The following is a 7,481-nucleotide window of genomic DNA, read 5'->3' on the forward strand; positions in this document are numbered from 1 at the left end:
GTCTCAATTGAATTGAAAACTGGAAGCCATTTTCTATTTCTGGATTGTTATGGGGGGAGCTTGCATGTTTTATGTTGCAATCTCTCTTCTAGCGTCTTTTATGTTGCATTCATGCATTACCCAAGCCTTTGCATTTACGTCGAAAAGGGGATCAAGCGCCCCATTTAGGCGCTTCATAGAATGGCGGTTTGTGTGGGTGCCGTAAGGGTGGTTATCCGGTGGCTAGAAGACTGTTGGATAGCGTCCTCTGACAATCCGAATAGGTTGTTATCTCAGAGAACGCTAGGAGGAAAAAAAAATAGTTGTTATAGAATGTAATGTCTCCTTATTGATCAGTAATTTCCACAAACTTTCGGTTTTGTCTCGGGTTATACCTCCATATGCCTCTACTTTGTACTGCTTCGATATGGAAATAATATCTACAACACCTGTTGACAGTCAACATATGTCTTGGAGAATATTAGATAACTGCGAGCGAAATAAAGATGGAGAAACATGGGGGAATGAAACATAATGAAAAAAAAGGTTTGGTAATAATGAGTCATTTAGAAAAGATGGGCAGCAGCCTCTTGGAAGGTCCTAATTGCTTGGTCAGCTGGACCCGAAAGAAAAGAGGTCAAAACCACGCTGAAAAGGGTGTCAGGGGTCAAGAAGTTCGCTGAAAAGGGGTCAGGGGTCAAGAAGTTCGCTGAAAAGGGGGTCAGGGGTCAAGAAGTTCGCTGAAAAGGGGTCAGGGGTCAAGAAGTTCGCTGAAAAGGGGGTCAGGGGTCAAGAAGTTCGCTGAAAAGGGGGCCAGGGGCCAAGAAGTTCGCTGAAAAAGGGGCCAGGTGTCAAGAAGTTCGCTGAAAAGAGGGGTCAGGGGTCATGGTTTTGACTGAGGGGAAAAGGCCTGTCAACAAGCCAAGGGGGGGGGGGGGACATGAGAAGGAAGAGGGGAGGAGGAGACCTGATAAAGAATAAGAAAAGTGAAATACAGATTACAGAAAAGTGTTGAGGTGAATGACAATAGAGATTTCAAAAGTGTCGTGGCGCAGTGGTCTAGAACGCGTCTGCGAACATCCAGTACACTGGTTCGAATTCCCTTCAAGGTCCTTGTGGATTTGTTCATTTGTTCATAATTTGTGGATTTGGATAATTTCCCCTTGTGGACTTATTCATAATTTGTTCATTAACTTTGTTCATTTGTTCATAATTTCTGGATTTGGATAATTTCCTCTGTGAACTTATTCATAATTTGTTCATTAACTTCGTTCATTTGTTCATAATTTGTAGATTTTGATAATTTCCCCTTGTGGACTTATTCATAATTGGTTCATTAACTTGTTCATTTGTTCATAATTTCTGGATTTGGATAATTTCCCCTGTGGACATATTCATAATTTGTTCATTTGTTCATGTTCAAATTTTTATCCCTCAAGACCCTCGAGGAAATTAATGGATGGAAATGGAAATTGATGAAAATCCTTGATGAAAATTCCATCTATGTGAATACCAGCAGATAGAATTAGAGACAAGTTTTGAAATAGAAGAGGCAGAGTGACAAGGAATGTAACAAAAAAAAAAAAAAATTGAGAAAGGGGGGGGGGGGTGTTAAAAGAAAAATGGGTGAACCCACATATGTGTGTATATATATGTAGGATAGATGCAACTCGACGCAAAACGCATATCTAAATGAACATTTTATAAAACTATCATTACGGGTTATTCATGCCCGTGCCGCCTCTTTGGCTGAATCTTAATCACTCAAAACCGTAGTTATTGAAAGTTTCATCCTGATCTCACGACTGATATGAGAAATCATTCTGGAGACTTCCCGCCAAACATACACCGAAACTACGACGTTGGTACAACGTTCGAACAAGTTTTAACACCTAACCAGTTATAACAACCAATATAGCAAGTTGTAACAACGTTCTGATACGTCATAAACACGTTAAGCCAAGATGTAACAACTTTATTACAAGTTGTAACAAGCGGAAAATAGAGACAGTTTCGGGTTGTGTTTCCAGGGAAAGCTGTCGGAGCGAACAGTTATTGACCCCAAGTTTAGCACAGTTCTAAGCAGATTACCGAGGAGCTGAAGGTGAACTTGTTTACGAACGTAAAGCAGCTCCGTGGAGAGATGTTTTGCTGGTGGTCGTAAGCGGATTAGCAGGAGAATTTTGCTTCGCCGTTGGAAACAATCGGTGGCTAGGGCAGGACTGGTGCACTTTGGGCCTTCTAGGTGCTCTAAGGGGTTCCTAGGTGCTCTAAGGGGTTCCTAGGTGCTCTAAGGGGTTCCTAGGTGCTCTAAGGGGTTCCTAGATGCACTAAGAGGTTCCTGGATGCACCTGTGTTCTCATGTGCTCTTCCTAGGTGCTCAGTTGCTTTGTACGTGGGAGTGTTGAGAAATCTCTAGGTAGGGCTCTATGGGTGTCTGTGGGCAGGATAAACACACAGACCAGATTGGTCCCGGAACTGAGAGGTATGAGCTATGAGGAAAGGCTTAAGGGAGCTGAACCTCACGTCCCTGGAAAACAGAGGAGTAAGGGGAGACATGATAACCACCTACAAAATTCTCAGGGGTATTGACAGGGTGGACAAAGACAAACTTTTCAGCACGGGTGGGACACGAACAAGGGGACACAGGTGGAAACTTAGTACCCAAATGAGCCACAGAGACGTTAGAAAGAACTTTTTCAGTGTCAGAGTAGTTAGTAAATGGAATGCATTAGGCAGTGATGTGGTGGAGGCTGACTCCATACACAGTTTCAAGTGTAGATATGATAGAGCCCAGTAGGCTCAGGAACCTGTACACCAGTTGATTGACAGTTGAGAGGCGGGACCAAAGAGCCAGAGCTCAACCCCCGCAAGCGCAAATAGGGGAGCACACACACACACACACACACACACACACACACACACACACACACACACACACACACACACACACACACACACACACACACACACCTCATAAATCACACTATGTAATGCCTTTCAGGGATTCTTTTCTGTTTAGCCAGACCTTTTTCCCCTTACCCGTTGAGCCTGTTGCTTAAATGTTGCCGCTATGGTCCTTAATGCAAATTAGGGCCTCCTTCCTCTGCCTTCTCATTCCCTCACTTCCTCCCTCCTTCTCTTCCCCCTCTTCCTTGCTTCCTCCCTCCCTCCTTGTGAGGCTTTTCTCTATTACCTGTTCTCTTCCTATCTATCTTTAATATATAATATTAATTTATATATAATAACAGACCTATTATTAATTCACAACACTTTAAAATTGATGAATGCATCATTGGGGCACGGCCGCCGCTTTTACGAGCCTGGACTGAAGACAGATTGGCTATTGATTTTCATCTTGAGACGTCAGAATTTCGCATAAGGAAATAATGTTAGCAACCTAAGCAGAGTTAAAAGATATAATCAAAAAATACTTTTTTGGGGGGACGCCTTCGTAAAGAATTTTCTCCAAGTCCGATATTTAGGCTGCATTAGGCTCGACTTGGAATATGTGGCGTAGGTTCGAATCCTCACTACGGCTCATGCTAATTTTCTCCCTAATACATCACGTTAATGTGATGTAATTGTGCACTAAAAAAAATCTGAAAAATCTAGAGGTTTGCAATGAGACTGGTACCGGAAATGCGAGACCCGAGATACGAGGACAGTCTCAGAGAGTTGAAAATAGACGCTCTAAAAAGACACAGAGGAGATATGATCACGTCATGAAAGATAGGCTTGTAAGAGATGTAAACTGTTGTCGAACTGGACATAATAGGATGAACGATCAAGACTAATGAGGCACAGGGAGGCTAGGAAGTAGTTGATTAGTGTACGAGTTGAGAACACAGGGAAGATGGGGTCGGCGAACTGGTGGAACAGTCAGTTAAAGCCAATTCCATCCACAGCTTTAAACGATGATGAGAGAGTCTTAGCAACTTGAGAACCTGGTGTTATTTGTGAGTGCTAATCCTTGCTTAACTCAAGCACATATACATGACAACATGTAAATATGAACACACACACACACACACACACACACACACACACACACACACACACACACACACACACACACACGCACGCACACACACACACACGCACATACACACACACACACACTCAAGAACTTTTTCAGTGTCAGAGTAGTTAACAGATGGAATGCATGAGGCAGTGATGTGGTGGAGGCTGACTCCATACACAGTTTCAAGTGTAGATATGATACAGCCCAATAGGCTCAGGAACCTGTACACCAGTTGATTGACAGTTGAGAGACGGGACCAAAGAGCCAGAGCTCAACCCCCGCAAGCACAACTAGCTGAGTACAGACAAACACACACAAAACACAGTCTCTCTCTCTCTCTCTCTCTCTCTCTCTCTCTCTCTCTCTCTCTCTCTCTCTCTCTCTCTCTCTCTCTCTCTCTCTCTCTCTCTCTCTCTCTCTCTCTCCCTCTCTCTCTCTCTCTCTCTCTCCCTCTCTCTCTCTCCATTATCAATGTCCCACTGTTCCGATCACAAATAAATATGTCTATATTGATGACACCAGTTAGAAGGGCAGCACTGCAATCACCTTAAAGCCATCCTAAATCTTTGCAACTGCTTGCATACCCTCTCTACCGAACCTTCCCTGCAACCCAGAATGTATTTTCGAAATTGTATAATTGTATTGCTGTTAGTAAATTAAATGGCCCTTATATCGTTCAGCAGTTAACAACCGGTCATCTTAAAATTGATGCATTACTTCCACTAAGGTTATAACTTGGCCGTCAATTGATGATTGTAGTCATCAGTTGATGCTCCTTCCCACTGAGGTCATCAATTCTCTCCACGATTGATTCTCCATTTAGTTCGTCCTGTCTGTGATTAGGAAAATGTTATCGGATGATTTTGGTTATCTTCTCCGGGTGAGGTTATGACGGAGGAGGATAAGCTGTCTGATGAAATGTTCAGGTTGTATAGCAAGGTGATACTTGGAGCTCAAAATATATATATATATATATATATATATATATATATATATATATCTTGTAACCATCAAATGCATAATAAAGCACAAAAAATATTCAAGGAAGGGGGTGGTAGGAGAAAAGCACACAGAAACTGTATTGGAGGGGATCTAAACATTCCCTCTAATGCGTTATGCGTGGTTTCCTCCGAGGCTATGGGTCCCCCTTCTTCCAGCTAGAGGTGGTACTCCCTTCCTATATATATATATATATATATGCAAACAAGCCTGAATGGTCCCCAGGACTATATACAACTGAAAACTCACACCCCAGAAGTGACTCGAACCCATACTCCCACAACTGGTATGTACAGGGACGCCTTAATCCGCTTGACCATCACGACCGGACATAAGGAAGTGATAGCCGAGGCTATTTGAACCACTTCCCCGCCGGCACTCGGATGGTAATCTTGGGCATAGCATTTTATCAAATCACCTCATTCTTTGGGGCACACGTGAGGAACACAAATGCAAACAAGCCTGAATGGTCCCCAGGACTATATACAACTGAAAACTCACACCCCAGAAGTGACTCGAACCCATACTCCCACAACTGGTATGTACAGGGACGCCTTAATCCGCTTGACCATCACGACCGGACATAAGGAAGTGATAGCCGAGGCTATTTGAACCACTTCCCCGCCGGCACTCGGATGGTAATCTTGGGCATAGCATTTTATCAAATCACCTCATTCTTTGGGGCACACGTGAGGAACACAAATGCAAACAAGCCTGAATGGTCCCCAGGACTATATACAACTGAAAACTCACACCCCAGAAGTGACTCGAACCCATACTCCCACAACTGGTATGTACAGGGACGCCTTAATCCGCTTGACCATCACGACCGGACATAAGGAAGTGATAGCCGAGGCTATTTGAACCACTTCCCCGCCCAATGCTATGCCCAAGATTACCATCCGAGTGCCGGCGGGGAAGTGGTTCAAATAGCCTCGGCTATCACTTCCTTATGTCCGGTCGTGATGGTCAAGCGGATTAAGGCGTCCCTGTACATACCAGTTGTGGGAGTATGGGTTCGAGTCACTTCTGGGGTGTGAGTTTTCAGTTGTATATAGTCCTGGGGACCATTCAGGCTTGTTTGCATTTGTGTTCCTCACGTGTGCCCCAAAGAATGAGGTGATTTGATAAAATGCTATGCCCAAGATTACCATCCGAGTGCCGGCGGGGAAGTGGTTCAAATAGCCTCGGCTATCACTTCCTTATGTCCGGTCGTGATGGTCAAGCGGATTAAGGCGTCCCTGTACATACCAGTTGTGGGAGTATGGGTTCGAGTCACTTCTGGGGTGTGAGTTTTCAGATATATATATATATATATATATATATATATATATATATTTAAACTTGTATAAACTTGTTTATATAACTTGAAACGCAGCCTCATCATCATTGTGTAAATAATTCGTTAATTCTGGTATACACATGTATCATTCACGGTATTGTATTTAATACAGAAATTCGCTTGGGGTTGTATTATTGTTGAATAATGATGAGTATTATGATTAGAGATGAATAGAGCTTTCTACACCATGAACAAGTCGTCTCTCTCTAGATTTACATTGTTAAGGAATTATAGACTTTCCTTATAGACATACAAAATGGAGGAGGAAAGCCTGTTGGTCAATAGATCAGCACCATGAGCCTATTGTATTTGAGGCTCGATGTATTGTAGTTTATTTGGTAGTTATGGAGAAGGGAAGGGAACTATCAGGGGGAACGCGCCAAGACATTACGATTATATATCAGAGTATATTATAGAGAAGAGGTAGTATAGCGCCCTATATTGTAGTGTTAATATGTTAATATGTAGTGTTAATCTCTGTGTTAATTACTAGTCTGGTTACGTCACTGAGGCAGTTAACACACTGTGACAAGTTACGAACTTGTCACAAACGTATTCTGTTGGCTATATATGCATATAGTCAATTATATATCCATATAGCCAAAGGTATGCTACCTTACCTTGAGGTGCTTCCGGGGCTTAGCGTCCCCGCGGCCCGGTCGTCGACCAGGCCTCCTGGTTGCCGGACTGATCAACCAGGCTGTTGGACGCGGCTACTCGCAGCCTGACGTATGAGTCACAGCCTGGTTGATCAGGTATCCTTTGGATATATATCTATATTTATGCATGCTATATCTATCGCATGCTTAAATGCTCAATGTTGCATCGTGAATGTTTTGCAATGACGAGGAATTGGAAATTGTTGGAAGCTCGATGTTGGTCAATTATTTTCTACTGAATTTGTGTTATAAGACTTGATAACGAACCGGGGCCTGACGGCTGAGTGGACAGCGCTCGGGGTTCGTAGTCCTGAGGTTCCGGGTTCGATCCCCGGCGGAGGCGGAAACAAATGGGCAGAGTTTCTTACACCCTTTACGGGAGCCGGTCGGCCGAGCGGACAGCACGCTGGACTTGTGATCCTGTGGTCCTGGGTTCGATCAAAGGCGCCGGCGAGAAACAATGGGCAGAGTTTCTTTC

The sequence above is a fragment of the Procambarus clarkii genome, chromosome 73 (genome assembly GCF_040958095.1).
Source record: "Procambarus clarkii isolate CNS0578487 chromosome 73, FALCON_Pclarkii_2.0, whole genome shotgun sequence".
Taxonomy (NCBI): domain Eukaryota; kingdom Metazoa; phylum Arthropoda; class Malacostraca; order Decapoda; family Cambaridae; genus Procambarus; species Procambarus clarkii.